Here is a 17,498-nt window from a genome sequence, read left to right as displayed (position 1 = left end):
CTCTGACAACCTGTACCAACCAACTAGCGGGAGTATTCAAGGACATTTTCAACCTCTGACTGCTACGAGCAGAAGTTCCCACTTGCTTCAAAAAGACAACAATTATACCAGTGCCAAAGAAGAATAATGTGGGCTGCCTTAATGACTATCGTCCGGTAGCATTCACATTGACAGTGATGAAATGCTTTGAGAGGTTGGTTATGACTAGGCTGAACTCTTGCTTCAACAAGGACCTGGACCCATTGCAATTTGCCTGTCGTCACAATAGGCCAACGGCAGATGCAATCTCAGTGGCTCTCCACATGGCTTTAGACCACCTGGACAACACAAACACCTAAGTTAGGATGCTGTTCATCGACTATAGCTCAGCATTTAATACCATCACTCCCACAATTCTGATTGAGAAGCTGCAGAAACTGGGCCTCTGTACCTCCCTCTGCAATTGGATCCTCAACTTCCTAACTGAAAGAGCACAATCTGCGTGAATTGCTGATAACATATCCTCTTCGCTGACTAACTTTTCACGTACCTCAGGGGTGTGTGCTTAGCGCCCTGCTCTACTCTATATACACATGACTGTGTGGCTAGGCATAGATCAAACACCATCTATAAATTTGCTAACAATACAACTATTATTGGTAGAATCTCAGGAATGACGAGAGGGCATACAGGAGTGAGATATGCCAACTAGTGGCGTGGTGCTGCAGCAACAACCTGGCACTTAGCATCAGTAATACGAAAGAGCTGATTGTGGACTTCAGGAAAGGTAAAACAAAAGGACACATATCAATTCTCATAGAGGGATCAGAAGTGGAGAGAGCGAGCAGCTTCAAGTTCCTGGGTGTCAAGATCTCTGAGGATCTAACCTGGTTCCAACATATCAATGTAGTTATAAAGAAGGCAATCCAGCACCTGTACTTCATTAAGAGATTGAAGAGATTTGGCATGTCAACAAATACACTCAAAAACTTCTATAGTTGTACCGTGGAGAACATTCTGACAGGCTGCATCACTGTCTGGTACAGAGGGGCTAATGCACAGGACTGAAAGAAGCTGCAGAGGTTTGTAAATCTAGTCAGCTCCATCTTGGGTACTAGCCTACAAAGTACCCAAGACATCTTCAGGGAGTGGTGTCTCAGAAAGGCAGCATCCATTATTAAGGACTTCCAGCACCCTGGGCATGCCCTATTCTCACTGTTGCCATCAGGAAGGAGGTACAGAAGCCTAAAGGCACACAATCAACGATTCACGAACAGCTTCTTCCCTTCTGCCATTCGATTCCTAAATGGACATTGAACCTTTGGACACTACCTTATTTTTTTTAATATACAGTATTTCTGTTTTTGCGTGTTTTTTAAAAATCTGTTCAATATACATAATGATTTACTTGTTTATTTTTTTTCTCGCTGCTAAATTACATATTGCATTGAACTGCTGCTGCTAAATTAACAAATTTCATGTCACATGCTGGTGATAGTAAACCTGAATTTGGATTTTGTACAGAACAGGATAAAACCACATCCAGTCACATATTTCCAGTTAAGAAGCATGGTTGGGGAATATGGTACTTCTGCATATCCATAATATGGAGTGATAAGCTGAGTCATACTGAAGAGAGAGGCTGGGGTAAAAACTGGAAAGGATAAAGGCACAGTTGCATAATCTTTATCAGATTCTCCTGGTTCTTCATTGGGACTGCTGTTGACTGAATGGCAGCTGACAGTCCATCTGCCCTCTTGGCTGCAGACCCATCAGTCCAGACAGATGAGGGAGGGAGGGAGGGAGAGAGAGAGAGAGAGAGAGAGAGAGAGAGAGAGAGAGAGAGAGAGAGAGAGAGAGAGAGAGAGAGAGAGAGAGAGAGAGAGAGAGAGAGAGAGAGAGAGAGAGACAGAGAGAGGAAGGAGGGGAGAGAGAGAGAGAGAACACAAAGGGAATAAACAGACAAAAGGAAAGTACTAAAGTTCAATAAAGAGCAGTGGCAAAATTAGAAAAAATGGACAGGCACCTTAGTAAGGAAATGAAACAGAAAAGTTTGCAATTGCACAAGCTGATTGGTATTTCAAACAAGTACAGGCCAGCTGATATCTTTGTTAGTAGTGACTCTGCAATGGTTTCTCCATATATGTTACATTCATTGGGGAAGAAATTTATTTTACAGTGAAAGGCAGGCACTGGAAATAGTGACATATGAGAACCCACAACTTTCTGACCCAGTGAAAGTCACACAAAATATATTCTTCACCTCATCATCACAGTGGAAGAATCCAACCATTGTCAGCTAGTGTCAGGCACGTTGCTTATTACAAGCTCATTCAGTGAAGGTAATCTCAGGTCTAGTTAGCATCTGGTAAAGTCTACTGGTGGTGACGGAAGCCTTGATCACCATTCTTAAAGGGGAATAGTCAATTGTCTGCAGTTGCCGCCTGGAGTTACTGTATATTAAGGACCTGGGAAGCTAGCTGTAGGTGATATTTAAGCAGACCAGAATGTGGGCATGATGATGTTACAGTGGACATCTTAGACAGATAGACAGACAGGCATACTTTACTGATCCTGAGGGAAATTGGGTTTCATTACAGTCGCACCAACTAACTGGATCCAATCCTCAAACACTACCTCATGATAGAGAAAGTGTAGCAAAGGTTCATCAGAATGATTCCTTGCATGACAAGTTTCAAATAGGAAATGACTGGACTGGAAATATTCTCCTGAATGTAGATAGGTGAATGAGAGGAGATCTGAAATTGAACATAATCATTATAGTGCTTGCTAGAGTAACTGTGTGGATGATGTTTACATGCCAGGGAGTCTAAAATCAAGAGTCACTGTCTCAAAGTATGGGGTCAGCCATTTAGGAGCGAAATAACTTTTCATTAGTCAGAAGGTAATAACCTTTAGAATTCTCTACCAAAGAGATCTGTAAAGGTTCAGTTGTTACGTATATTACAAACACATACTCAATAGCCACTTTATTAGGTACCCCTGCTCACTCATGCAAATATCTAATCAGCCAATCACATGGCTGCAATTCAGTGCATAAAAGCATGCAGACATGGTCAGGAGGTTCAGTTCTTGTGCAGATTAAGCATCAGAAAGGGAAAGAAATGTGATCTCAGTGACCTTGACTGTGGAATGTTTGGAGGTGCCAGATGGTTTGCAAATCTCAAAAACTGCTGATCTCCTGATTTTCATGCACAACGGTTTCTGAAGTTTACACAGAATAGTGCAAAAAAACAAAAAAAAAAAAATCCGAGTGAACACAGTTCTGTTGTGAAAGCCTTGTTAATGATGGAGGTCAGGGGAGAATGGTCAGACTGGATCAAGCTGACAGGGAGGTGGCAGTAACTCAAATAACTATACGTTAGAGTAGTAGTATACAGAAGAGCATGTCTGAATGCACAACACATTGAACCTTGAAGTAGATGAGCTAAGCATCAGAAGACCATGAGCATACACTCAATGGCCACTTTATTAGATACAGGAGGTACCTAACATAGTGAGTATAGATCAGCAGGTTTTTAGATTATCAGGGTGATGGAGTATATGGCACAGGGGTGCTGAGGCAATAGGTCACTCCAAAATGATTTATAGTAGGTGCAGGTATAAGAGACTCATTGGCTTTAAGTTTCTTTATGTCCTGATTTCAAAAATTACACTGTGAACCACAAGCAATGGTTCATGCCATACACTTAATTCAATATCTATCCACCTCCCTAACTTTGAATGGATAGCCAAGCTCTCCCCCACTTATCTGCATTCCACACTCACTCTAACTTCTGAAACCACACACACTTACAGCTATTGAAACATGGCAAGAACAGTGATAACGACTCTCCAGCACATTTCTCCCTCTCTCTCTTGCAAGGCAGGAAGCACAGAACTACTGAATGCAACGCCAAACCGATAGTGGACAACAAATCAGCTTAGCAGCCTAGAGGATAAAATTTCTCTGCCCTGAGTAGAGAACTTAGCACTTCCCCATAGCAGTGGGAGGCAGCAAGCGGGGAGTTAAAGGTTAGGCAAACACAGGGAAATCTGCAGATGCTGGAAATTCAAGCAACACATTCAAAATGCTGGTGGAACGCAGCAGACCAGGCAGCATCTGTAAGAAGAAGCACTATCAACGTTTCGGGCTGAGACTCTTCGTCAGTTAAAGGTTAGCTTTATTTGACAAATGTACATCAAGACATTGAAACATCCAGTACAATATATTGTTTTGTGCCAAACACCAACACAGTCTGAAGATTGTGCTGGGGTAATCTGCAAGTGTTGCCACGCTTCTGCCGCCAAAATAGCATGCAGACAACTGAAACGTGGGAGGAAATCGGAGCACCACATGGTCACAGGGAGAGCGTAAAAACTTTTTACAGACTGGGGTGGGGATTGAACACCGATCAGTGATTACTGGAGCTGTAAAAAGTGATTTGTGATGACCGCTGTGCTACCGTGCCATCTAGATGTGGCTAGAGTTCCCTATAGGTCCCTAAATCTCTGAAACAGAGAAATTCAGACCACTATGATCTTCACTGCCTGGTACAGAGCAGCCTTGGAAAAGTAACTTGCAGTAGCTTGAACATCGGCATGGCAAAGCGTCTGGAAAGCTTTTCCAGACGCACACAGAGTGTAACCTTATGATCCATGCTCCAGGTCTTCAGTTCAAGCAAGGCTTTGGGACCCTTTCAAGCCCTTCCAGTGGGACTGCCTCTAAAATCCCAATCCCTTGCACAACCAGGATTCCCATGATTCTAGCAAATGAAGTCAAAGCCTTATAGAGCATGGAAAAAGACTTTTAGTCCAACTAGAGTACACTGATCAAGTTGCTTACCTGACCTGATCTCATCTGGACCATATCCCTCTAACATTTTCTATTCATGTACCTATCTAAATAGTTTTTAAATGCTGCAGTTTACCCACCTCTACCACATGCTCTGGAGCTCATCCCACAAACTCACCAGTCTCTGTGTGAAAGAGTTACTCCTTAGGTCCTTCCTCCCTCACCTTAAACTTATTCCCTTCAGTTTTAGACTTCCCTATTTTTGGAAAAAGATTGTGACTATTCACCCTATCTATGCACCTCATAATTGTAGATGCCTCCATAAGGTCACCCCACATATGCATTTTTCATTAAATATTTCATTCAGCATAGTTTATATGATCATACCAATGTTGGTGGGAGCAGTGTGTGAGGTTGGTGAAGTGAATTCTTCTCGATGCTGAACAGTAAATTTCCCATGTATACCTAAACCAATGAATGTCAGGGTGCATATAAGCATCCTGAGGAGCTGCATCACTGCCTGGTTCAGAAATTGCACCATCTCGGATCACAAAACCCTGCAGCGGATAGTGAGGTCAGCTGAGAAGATCATCAGGGTCTCTCCTTCCACCATCACAGACATTTACACTACACACTGTATCCACAAAGCAAACAGCATTATGGAAGACCACATGCACCCATCATACAAATTCTTCTCCCTCCTGCCATCTGGGAAAAGGCACTGAAGCATTTGAGCTCTCACAACCAGACTATTTCTTTCCCCAAGCTATCAGACACCTCAATGCCCAGAGCCTGGACTGACACCTTACTGCCCTATTGTCCTGTTTATTATTTCTTGTAATGCCTGCACTGTTTTGTGCACATTATGCAGTCCTGGGTAGGAATGTAGTCTAGTGTAGCTTTCTCTGTGTTGGTTTTTTCTTACATAGTTTTGCTTAGTTTTTGTAATGTTTCATGTAACATCATGGTCCTGAAATACATTGTCTCATTTTTACTCTGTACGGTACCAGCAATTATGGTCGAAATGACAATAAAAGTGACTTGACTTAACTAAAGTATTAGCACTTCTGACATTCAAAGGCATGTGGGAGGACCAGCAACACCAGTAGCCTATTTACCCCATGGCTGTTTGTCAGTCTTTATTTATGTATGGATTTTCAAAAATTTTATTACACTTCCTTATTTTCTTTGAGGAAGAGATTATTTGCCTGGTACCAGGCCTTGAGATCTTCCACTCCTCCTGTATCTCTGTAGTCCGTCTCATTATTGTTGGTGATGAACCCCACCATTGTTGTTTCATCAGCAAGCTTGACAATGTAAATGGGGGGACTGCTTCTTTGAGCACCTCCACTCCATCCATCAAAAGTGGAACTTCCTGATGGTCAAACATTTTAATTCCCTGCTCCTTTCCTTTCTTACCTCCTATCAAATTCATTCCTCTCCAGCCCTTTACCATTCCTACCCACCTGGTTTCACCTATCACCTTCTAGCTATCCTCCTTCCCCTCTCCCCATCTTTTCATTCGGGCACGTCCCCCTTCCTTTTCAGTCCTGAAAAAGTCCATAAACATTGACTGTTTATTCTGATCTGCTGAGTTCCTCTCAATTTCCAGCTTCTGCAGAATTTCTCATGTTAATGTAATTACTCTGGTGCATGGATATGCAGACATGTGTGTGGAGAGTATACAGCACACAGCCCTAGGGGTGGGGGCACCCGTGTTGAGGATGTTGAGGAGGGAGGAGCAGTAGTGCATCCTGACTATCTGAGGTCTGTTGGTTACAAAGTTCACACCAAGGTTTGGACTAGTTATAAGCATCACTTGGTGATTCTTGAAGTAGAGTCTGTGTTAAGTTGTCACCCGTGTACGTGATGGTCCCAATTTTGCACCATTCATATTATTAGCAATATAGTATAATTATATCTGAATGTTACAGCAAACAAAATGTTAAAATGATATGAGAGTCAATGGCATACAGGCTCTTCAGCCTCTTCAATGGTTCAATTTAATATCAGAAAAATGTATACAGTATACAACCTGAAATTCTTACTGAAATTCAGACATCCACGAAACAGACAAAAAGCCCAAAGAATGAATGACAGAAACATCAGAACCCCAAAGCCCCCTCCCTTCACACGTACTAACAGCAGCAGCAAAAGCATTGACCCTCTACCTCCCCCGCCCTCACTTACACCAGCGAAAGCACTGACACCCCTCCCCCCAAGAAAGCAATAGCAAAGCCTTGAAAGAAACCTTGATCTAGAGACCATCAAAAACTACAGTCCATCCCAACACTTTGGTATCTCAAAACCCCAAAGAATGAATAACAGAAAACGTTGGAACCCCAAAACCCTCTCCCTGTCCCCCCAGCTCCTGCAAAAGCATCAACTCCCACTACCTGCCCTGCAAGCAATAGCAAAGCCCCTGAAGACCATGATGTAGAGTCCATCAAAAACTACAGTCCATCCCAACACTTTGGTAGCTCAGACAGGCTGTCTCTTTCTAGCAAGGGAGAGAGAGATCACTCCTGCAACAACGAGAGCAGGAGATCAACCAGCTGCTGTTTCGATGTTACAGCCCTCTGCTTCACTTCTATGAGCCCGGGCCTTTAGGACTGACAGGCTCTCACTCACCATTGAGAGAGATCACAAGTACGGGGCCTTCTTCCAATAGCAGCACACACTGCCTGCTCTCTTGATATTTCAGTCTCTCGTGAGGAATTGGGTCATCCACAGTATCATCCGTGATATTCTCATCTACTGCTCCTTACTCAGATTTGGGAACCATGTCCCCTTGTCCAAGAAAAGACCTCTTAATATACTTTATCATGGTCTAGCACCACATTGTCTCCCTGCACTGCACTTTATCTGTAACTGTAACTCTTTATTTGGAATTCTGTTATTACTTCTCTCTTCTATTACCTTAACGTACCAATGTGATGAAATGAACAGTATAGATACATATAGATCAGTATAAGTAAAGCTTTTTACTATGCCTTGATACATATGACAATTACAAACCAATAATAAAATTATCATTTCTACTGCTCACTTACAATTTGTGGTGATATACAGTATAGTGATCCATCAACACATCCTCCTGAAGAGTTTTGGGATGTGGGTGCACAATGAGGAAACCCAGGTGATCACAGGGAAATCATACAAACTCCATACAGTGAGCACCCCAGATCAGGACTGAACCTACGTCACTGGAGATGAATGTCTACTATCTGCATCAATGTGATTCTCTCTTTAAGGAAAGGCTTTTCAATAGCTCACTTTATAACACTGCCATTTGCAGTTCTACAAACAACCAGATGGAGACTTAGAGACTCCAAATGTTACTTTGGAGCCACAAAAAAGAACGAGATTCATAGTTCCCAAGTGAAGCTATCCCTTTAAGAGTGGTGTGGAGGAGGGTGAGCATCTCCAGACAGTAAAAGGCTAGAGAATGTTACATTTGTGAAATAAAGCCTGGAGTTCTGTTTGTAGAAAAATCACAGATGTTTCCGAGCTCTTCATCCAACAAACTCAAGATAAAAGTTTTGAAACTAGAACCACATTAATTGCCTCTTATCTTGCAGGCAAAAGGAATCCAGGCCCTGATACAAAGTAGAACCCTCATTTTCACTGTGCCATGTAAATATTCAGTTTGTGCTGTATAATGTCAGAATCCACTTCCTCATCATGATGTCAATGTTTCTATAGCTATTGAAATAAAGACTTAGATAGAGTGGCATGAGATAATTCAACAGGACTTCAACTTTCATATGATTTGGTATTATGGTAAAATTCTCTTCTAGTTAAGTACTCTAAGTAAGAATGTTTTCTGTCCATAGTCACACTATTCTTGCTGATGAATGACTATCTTAATTGACAGCAACAACAGTGTTTCATTCCTGCTGGCAATTCTGCTACCAATATCATGAACAATACACTGAGTTTAATGATTTTAAGAACTTTGCACTGAGAAGACTGAACTGTCCTTTTTGGACTAGAGTTTTGGGGAGAGGAATTTGTTAATTGGATTATAATTGTCAAATGTACTGAGATACAGTGAAAGACTTTGTTTTGCATGCAGATCATTCCAAAATGTATGTATATCAAGGTAGTACAAAGGGAAAAGCAATAACAGACTGCAAAATGTTGTCACTGTTACTGTCGCAGAAAAAGTGCTGTGTAGATAGTCAAATAAGATGCAAGGACCGTTACAGGGTAGTTTGAGAAATCAAGAGTTTCTCTTTATTGTAGAAGAGAGTCTATTCAAGATAAGATAGAAGCTGTCCTTGAGCCTGGTGTTTGCATTTACAAGCTATTGTAGGTTCTGTCCGATGGAAGGAGCTAAAATGAGCAAAAATCTTCTGTTTGTTTCCCTTGAGTCAAGTAAGTATCTGAAGAGGATGGTATTTTATCATCACAAAATCATTAGGATATATTAAACGATAGAAATGACATGAAGTAAGGTTTCCCATTAAATGTGTCAGCAGAGTCTGCAGAGACATCAAAATGCAAAAGGGCTACAACAAGACCATCTTGTTATTTTCGGTTATGTATGTCACTATCATAAATAAATTAATGGCCCACTGTGATATTTGCAATGCCCTTTCCTGTAAACTGTCATGGTTCAACACGTGGTTTAATCCTGAGTAAAAACTTCAGTCCTTTTCCATTTTTATTCTTGATTTTGAACTTTTCCCTTGATAGGTGAAAACATTAAACATGTTGTAAATGCCAATCCTCTTTTTAATCTTCAAAGCATCACCCAAATCACCAATTAAATCAACACCAATTTCCACAGCATGGAACAAAATACTGCTGATGGTGAAAATCTGAAATCAGGGCAGACAACACTGGAGATACGCAACAAGTTGGACAGCATCTGTAGGGAAAGGAGAAAAGTTGTTCCTTGGTGTGAGAAGGGGAAGATCAGAAGGAAATGGAAATCTCATTGGAGTCAGAGGAAAATGGAGGGGAATGAAGATCCAGAGGACTATTGCCTTCCAAGAGCTGAAGTGATACCGGAAACATTTTTTGCCATATGTCATGCAAGCAACTCTCACTGCAGATGCTGCCCAATACATTATATCCACCCTTTGATGTTTCCTTAGCCTGCTGCGAAAATTTTAATTCCTGATAAGCAGAATTATTTTCCCTCTCTTTCTCTGCTCTTTGAAAAACAATCCTCCGTGATCATATTAGCAGAGCCATTCACAGGGGTCCAGATGGAAAATGGAAAGTTATTTGCCAAGTTTAGCTTCTTAAAAATTAAACAAATGTCTGTATTGAGCCTGAATATAATAGACTCAGGGAAATTTCTGAAACTCTCAGCAAGATGTAATCAGAAATCTTGAATCAAATGTGCTAACACATTTCCTTTGACTAAATCCACTCTTAGAACCACACAAAGAACCTAAATTCAACAATTCCCAGATTTATCCTGCTTAATAGACAAATTGGGTCAACGGTTTCTAGAGGCTGTGGGCCAAGGTAAATTATGGGTTATTTCCATCTAGGAATCTGGCAGTTTTGCAGGTTCTTAATCTAAACATGGTGAACAGGTGTCCATACCACGGGGATACCAAGGAACCTTTGCTTTCAGCTAACTCTTGGATCATTCAAGCTGCAGTTACAACTTCCTTTTTATATGTGCAATTATTGTAGCAAAATGCTTCAAGCTGCTTCACAAGAACATGAACAAGAAACTGAAAATGGACTAGATAGGAGGGTAGGTAAGCATAAACTGGGTCAAAAAAGGTTCAAGAGTATCATAAGAGCAGAAAGATAGAAACCAGGAGATTTATGGGGGGGGGGGGAAATCTCAGGGATTAGGGCAGTAGCAGCTGAAGAAACTGACATGGTTATGGGAATGGTGGAGCTCAACATTGTAAGGACGAGAATTTGGAGGCTTATCATACTGGAGGAATTCATAGAGATAGAAGAGTTAAGATAATGACTGGTTTTCACAATAGGAATGAGAATTCAACAATGATGATAAGGAACTCCCAATAATTTCATGAACAAGTCTCTATACTGAGTTGGGAAGTGGATATTGAACAGTTGGATTACCTCATGTTTGGAGGGTGGTTGGGGCATAGCAGTTCTAATCTTGCTGGGAGGAAGGTTCAGACTCTCTAAAAATATATGCATGTATGTATTCATGGACTCATTCTTTCCATGCCTGCATGCTTTTTCTGTCCCCTCCCCACCCATCATCTGAAATGCATACACAATCTTGGGGATTTCTGAAACTGTACTCCTGCTGAGTGAAGATAGTATTACATCTGCCATGTTCCATGAGTAGTTAGATAATACACATCTATAGCAGCCACTCTCAGAAAGCCTAAACTCTCACTACTTTGATTGATGAAGCCCTTCTTTTATACTTGACATCAAGAGCAAACAAAGTCACTAGAGGCCCAGTCACTTCAGTAAATTACAGGAGTTCCAGGGATGGATCTTACGAATTTGAGCTTGGGATACTTGAAAACTCTCAGGAGATTCTTTGGCAAATCCAGGAAGTTACTGGGTATGTTGGGAGACTCAAATTCCTGAGATACAATTTCCTTTTTCGCATTCATGTAGAGTTGGTAACTTGATCATACAAACTTTCTCCAATCTTGGGCATTTTCCTGGAATATTAAAATATAAATTGTAATTGTTGCCTTGTGCTTATCATTCCATAATAGTGCCTGCTGCAAAATAGATCATATATCTGTCCCGGTGAGCAAAATCTGTGTGACACTAAACAGACGTCAAACCCCACATCAGACACTATATGTGCTCAGCGGGTCAGGCAGCATTTATTGTATCCCATAGATGCTGCCTGACTTACTGAATTCCTCCAACTTTTGGTATGTAGTCTAGGTTTCCAGCATCTGCATTCACTTGTGTCTTCGCAATACAATTTCCATTTGGTTTGGATATCAGAGGCAGAGGGATATCAGTCATTTCCTCTTGTTACAGAAACCAAATTTGGGGATATGCTCTCAACTAGCAGCACCACAGCATTGGTCATTCATTACTGGCAAACAAAGAGGAAATTCTACCCCCTCTTTGATTTATTCCTCCATTATATCTGTTGAAGTATTATGGTACTGCATTCTCAGGGTAGCAGTTTTCAATCTTGATCCTAGTGCAACAGTACAAGTTTGTTTTCACTGCACAATGCTTTCTACTAGGCAAAGCAGTGTTGGTGACAAGATAATCAACTCAGTTTTGTTTGGCTGCTGACATTGTGTGGTGTAGCTAAAAATGGAAGTGCTCTCGCCCTTAAATGTACAGTCAGCACTGAGTCACACCACACCACTCTGCTGGAAGTGCTGCGGCTGGAGGTGGCAGAGAAGATGGACAGGCCAAGGATACTGTACTCAGGTTCAAAGATAGAAACTGAGAGGTCCTGTTAACAGAGTTTCATTCCTGCAAGGAGGTCTGATGATTGGGAAAGAGGGATACAAATGATGAATGAGATGCCAACCAGGTAAAACTGATGCACCATCAATAACTCTCCGAGACGTGAGGCGAGATATAGGCTTTCATTGTCTGGAAGAAAGAACAAGCAGCAATTGACCACCACACAACATCCTGGAGACTGAGGCCGGGTTCAGTCTCCAATCGTCTTTATACCGGGGTCCGTGGGATGAGCCACAGGAGCAGGTATATGTAGTTCACCACAAAAACATTGACTGCTGCTGAAAGAACTATTACGGCCTAACAAAGTTTGTCAAGGTTGGAGCTCCAGCACATTCTTCTTCTTAGGATGGTAATAAATATTCATAGCTCAGGTTGAGACATTTCATGTTGCAGTGTTCACCGAGCTTAGCAATTAGCTTGCAGACGTTTCCTCACCAGTCGTGGTGACATCCTCAGTGCACAGACATTGGTCTTTCTCTCTGGGAGTGCAGCCACTTATATAGGCCCCTGTTAGCTTGGCTTGGTCCTGATTGGCTACCCTTTCTGCTGACTTTTGAATTCTATTGGCTCGCGATTGGATATCCCTTCGGTTGACGTTTGACAACCGACAACTGAGAAAAACAATGTGGTGTACAGGATCACCTGTGGAGACTGCAGCAAGAATTGGGTTGGCCAGACAGGACATAAACTCTCATTTACGGGAGCACCAGCTGGTGGTACGGATGCATGATCCACTATCACTGATCGTAGTACATAAAGTCTGAGAAGGGTACCACTTTAACTGGGACACCAGAGAGATTTTGGCACAGGTCAACATGAATCACACATGAGAATTTTTAGAAGTGTGGTTCTTTTCTGATTACTCCGTAAATAAACATATCAAAATAGACACCATCTACGAACCCCTAAGAGCCAAAAATATGCTGGCTGATAGAATTCAAAGTTCAGCAGATGGGGTAGCCGATCATGACGTGCACACACACACACACACACACACACACACACACACACACACACACACACACACACACACACACACACACACACACACTCACAGACACACAAGCATACACAGACACACACACACTCACCCATGCATACACATATACAGACATACACCCACACAATACATGTACACAGACACACACATACACACACATGCCCCGCCAGAACATATATTCTGTCAGTATCTCGTGTGGCCTGGAGGCAGTCTGAATTCAGTATTCCCCTGGGAGCCTGGCCCCGTTTCAGCTCAGGAAGCCAGCCACAATCACTAAGCTGACAACCCCTCCTTCCCCCCACCCTCACAGACTGTCAAAGCTGTCACTGTTATCAGGGCCAGTAAATGTGAATATCTTTAATATTCACAATCAGTCACAGTTGGAGATCTGTTCGAAGTGAAATTTTAACATTTTAAAACACTGCCCTCATACTGAATGGGATTGAAGCAGAGCAGACCTGGCCATAACAGCCTAGGCGTTTGAGGAACTTGGCACCATTAGCAGCAGCAGAAAGGTACAACTGCAACAATCACATACACACACCTCATGGAACAGGCTACCCTTCGTTTATTCACAATGAGGTGTAGAATGCCAGATCAGGACTCGTGTTCACACTCTAATCAAATTTTAAATATGGAAGTAACAAAATAAAATTCCAACAAAAAGCAACTCTATTTACCTTTACCCTTATAACTAATACCTTCCAACAATATGAATGGGGAAAGTTGAACTTGCATCGGTTTTAATCAGGGTTGATGGGGGCTGGGAGCAGCTGGGACGGAAGCTCCCTCCGGTGTCTCCTGATGCAGCACAGTCAATAGGCCAAAGGATGACTTGATAGAAGGATACAAGATTATGATGCCATAGAGAGGGTAGATAGTCAAGATCTTTTTTTACCCCATGGCAGTGGTTTCAAAAGCAAGAAGGTGTAGTTTGAAGGTGCGTGGAAGAAGTTTTAAAGGGGACCTGAGAGGTGAGGCGCTTTTTTTTAAAAAGTGGCTGATATCAAGAACCAATTGTCAGGGGAAGTGGTTGAATCAGATAAAATCACAATGTCTTAGACAGGCATTTGAAAAGACAAGGCAGTGAAAAGATACAGTCCTAATGCAGGCCAATGGGATTAGTAGAAATAGACAAGAAGATTGACATGAATGTGATAGGCCAAAGAGCCCATTCTATGCTGAATAACTCTGACTATGACTATGATACTGTCCCTGGCTTGGACCCACACTCTCACTTTCACAAGAGCTCTTGGGAAATTTTGATAACCTCATTGGAAGCACTGAGAATCGAGATAAAGGATCCAGTTCACTGATGTGACAGCCACAGTTTTCCCAAAGAAAACCAGCTTCATAAACACCACAGATAGCATTTATCCTGCACATACTCATGTGGTTTAGTGATATGTCCACAGCCTGGAAAGTCCTAAGCTAAATGACTCCAGGACAATAACTCTCCCAACAGATGCACTAGACAGGATGCTGCATAGGTAACAAGCAATGCCAGCTCACTGCTGTCCTTCCTGAAATTTAACTCATGGTGATTCTGCCTCCACCATGGTAGCCTGTAAAAAACAGAACCCTTGGTGATGAAACAAGCCCTATCCACAGAAAACTGCCTCATCTTATCATCAAGACTCCTTGCCATTTCTATCAACCAGCATGGTTTCTAGGTGCAACCAGCAGAGAACATTTCATTAAAGAAGAATTCATGTAAAGAGAGAGAATGAAAGAATCGTACCTGAAGTCCACATACGGCTGTTCGTCTGTAATATCCTCTCATTGAGTCTATATCCTTGAAGTAGTCTGAGAAAACTCTAAACTCATAACGTTCATAGAAGGTCAGAGCCTTGTACATCTGGAACCCTGCCTTTGCCTTGTCTTGCCAAAGAAAGAGTGAATCAGAAAGTTTGTGAACCTTTGGCCCAATATTCCCATCTGTCGCTGGTTCTTTTTCTGGAACTACCACTTGTTCCTCGTCATTCATGTCAAACCCAGTAAGGGCTGTGTAAATTCACTGACTGCATCAAGTGGAGTGTAGGAGGCTCTGTCTGCTTCAGGAAGGATGGATGCAGGCTGCTCTGGACTGCTGCCTGGTTTAGATCTGAATAATATCGACAAGATGTTCTTTCACGCGTACAATGACAAAAAAAGATTTAAAATGTTAGAGTGTTGGGTCCAGAACACTCATTCAAAAGATGTGTCATTAGATGTTGACTGTATATGATGCTTTTATGGTTGAGCATATGCCTGAGTGGGAGTGAACTGGAACAAGCAAAATGAAGAGCTGCATATTATAGGCCATGAAGTAGACAGAAGCTTGAAATAGATTTTTAAAACATTCCCTGACAATGGGAAGGCTGAAAACATAATAATTTTCAAATAACCCCTCTTACGTCTAAATGCTTATAATTACAAGTGCCTAGATTTGAGTGAACTCCCAATACAGATTCCAGCTGCTTTTGGATGTTTGGTCCGCCCGTACTGTTTGTGCTTATGCTAAGAAATCCAGACATTACAATGTGGATCATTTCAACAATGGGATGGAAAATTTTCCATATCAATTCATTTTAAGTCATAAACCCACAAAAATGATTTGAGAAGATTAATTCTTTTCTCTGCGTAAATAAGTGGTACTTACATAAAAATAGAATGTAAGCATAAAATGTGATCTGTACATGGTGAGTAGGAAACCACCAAACCACTGCATCATATTCAAGGAAGTTTTAGATCTTTTACAGCAATCCTAAAACCACTCCTTCAATGGATTACCAGAACAAAAGACTCTGTGTAGAGCACAAATCTCTTGTCATCTCTCAGGAAGACTATACTCATGAACTTACTATTACTGTTATATGTTATGCCATTGCATGGGTCAGCCAAGGCAGTTACCATTAATGGTGAAGAGATACTCACAATCCTCGCTGAAGCCTCAGCATCTCCACTCTAACACTGTCCACTCACACACTGGCTGCTCTGCTTGCCCCTGACTTACTTTAATCCTGATTGATGATTAACCACTGCTCAAAGCACCAAACTGCCACAAAGTGATGCCTTCTGTACTCAATTGGAGAACGTCCTTTCACGTTTTGGATCATTGATTGCTGCTGTTCTGTCTGTGACCTCATGGTTTGGTTCAATTTGCTTCCACATTCAAACGACAAACAAGTTTGTAGATTAGTTGGCAGCTGGAAATTGCCCTAGTGTGTAGGGGTGTGGTAGAAGCTGATGAGAATGTGAGTAGAATAAAAAATGGGATTAATGCAGGATTAGTGTAAATGAGTGGTTGATGTTTGATGGGGATTTGGTGCGCTGAAGGGGTTGTGTCCAAGATGTACTTCTCCATGACTTTAGCCTCATACCTGTGGAGTTAAGATCCTTGTCTCCATTTGCCAACACTTCATTTAGTATGGTGGGTCATGCATGGAGGAACAAAGAGACTGGTACCAACATGATATAGTATGACTCATTCCTGGGGGTACTCGCACACCAGCTACATGGTAAAGGGTGGAAGCAATTCCTGTTTCAGTGCATCTCTTGTGTTACACATGGTTTATCAAAGTAGGGTTCATGTACTTTCCTCCTCAACCATTCATAGACCTGCAGTCCTTGTAAATCCACAACGTCATTTGCTGTCTGCTAAGGAAGACTGGGGTGAATTCTGCTCCCTTGCAAAAGATTCAAAGATACAAAGTACATTTAGAATCATAGAGGAGTACAGCACAGAAACAGGCCCATTGGTCCATCTAGAACATAAGGCATTAAGACCATAGGAAATAGGAGTAGAATTAGGCCATTCCCCCCATCAAGTCCACTCCACGATTTCATCATGGCTGATCCCAGATCCCATTTAACCCCATACACCTGCCCTCTCACCATACCTTTGATGCCTGGAGTAAGACCATATTCTATGCTGAAATGCCTACTCCCATCAAGCTGCACTGGGACCATAGCCCTCCAGATCCTGACTACCCATGTACCTACCCAAACTTCTTAAATGTTGAAATCAAGCTAGCATGGCCTACTTATACAATAGACAATAGACAATAGGTGCAGAAGTAGACCATTCGGCCCCTCGAGTCTGCACCGCCATTCTGAGATCATGGCTGATCATTCTCTATCAATACCCAGTCCCTGCCTTGTCCCCATATCCCTTGATTCCCCTATCCATCAGATATCTATCTAGCTCCTTCTTGAAAGCATCGAGAGAATTGGCCTCCACCGTCTTCCGAGGCAGTGCATTCCACACCTCCACAACTCTCTGGGAGAAGAAGTTCTTCCTCAACTCTGTTTTAAATAACTGACCTCTTGTTCTCA

General features: G+C 42.0%; 1 long non-coding RNA gene across 1 annotated transcript in view; it reads right to left on the bottom strand.

Annotated features, from left to right (window-relative positions):
- Positions 1 to 14,974, bottom strand: part of LOC132396328 (uncharacterized) — a 71,829-nt gene extending 56,855 nt beyond the window's left edge. Inside the window, exon 1 of the long non-coding RNA XR_009512954.1 lies at positions 14,923 to 14,974. This is a non-coding gene — a long non-coding RNA (uncharacterized LOC132396328). The remainder of the gene's footprint in view (positions 1 to 14,922) is intronic.
- Between the last annotated feature and the right edge of the window lie 2,524 nt (positions 14,975 to 17,498).

The sequence above is a fragment of the Hypanus sabinus genome, chromosome 7 (genome assembly GCF_030144855.1).
Source record: "Hypanus sabinus isolate sHypSab1 chromosome 7, sHypSab1.hap1, whole genome shotgun sequence".
In the NCBI taxonomy this organism is placed as follows: Eukaryota; Metazoa; Chordata; class Chondrichthyes; order Myliobatiformes; family Dasyatidae; genus Hypanus; species Hypanus sabinus.
Note: the sequence above shows the minus strand (reverse complement) of the source record. Positions and strands in the feature narration are given on the sequence as shown.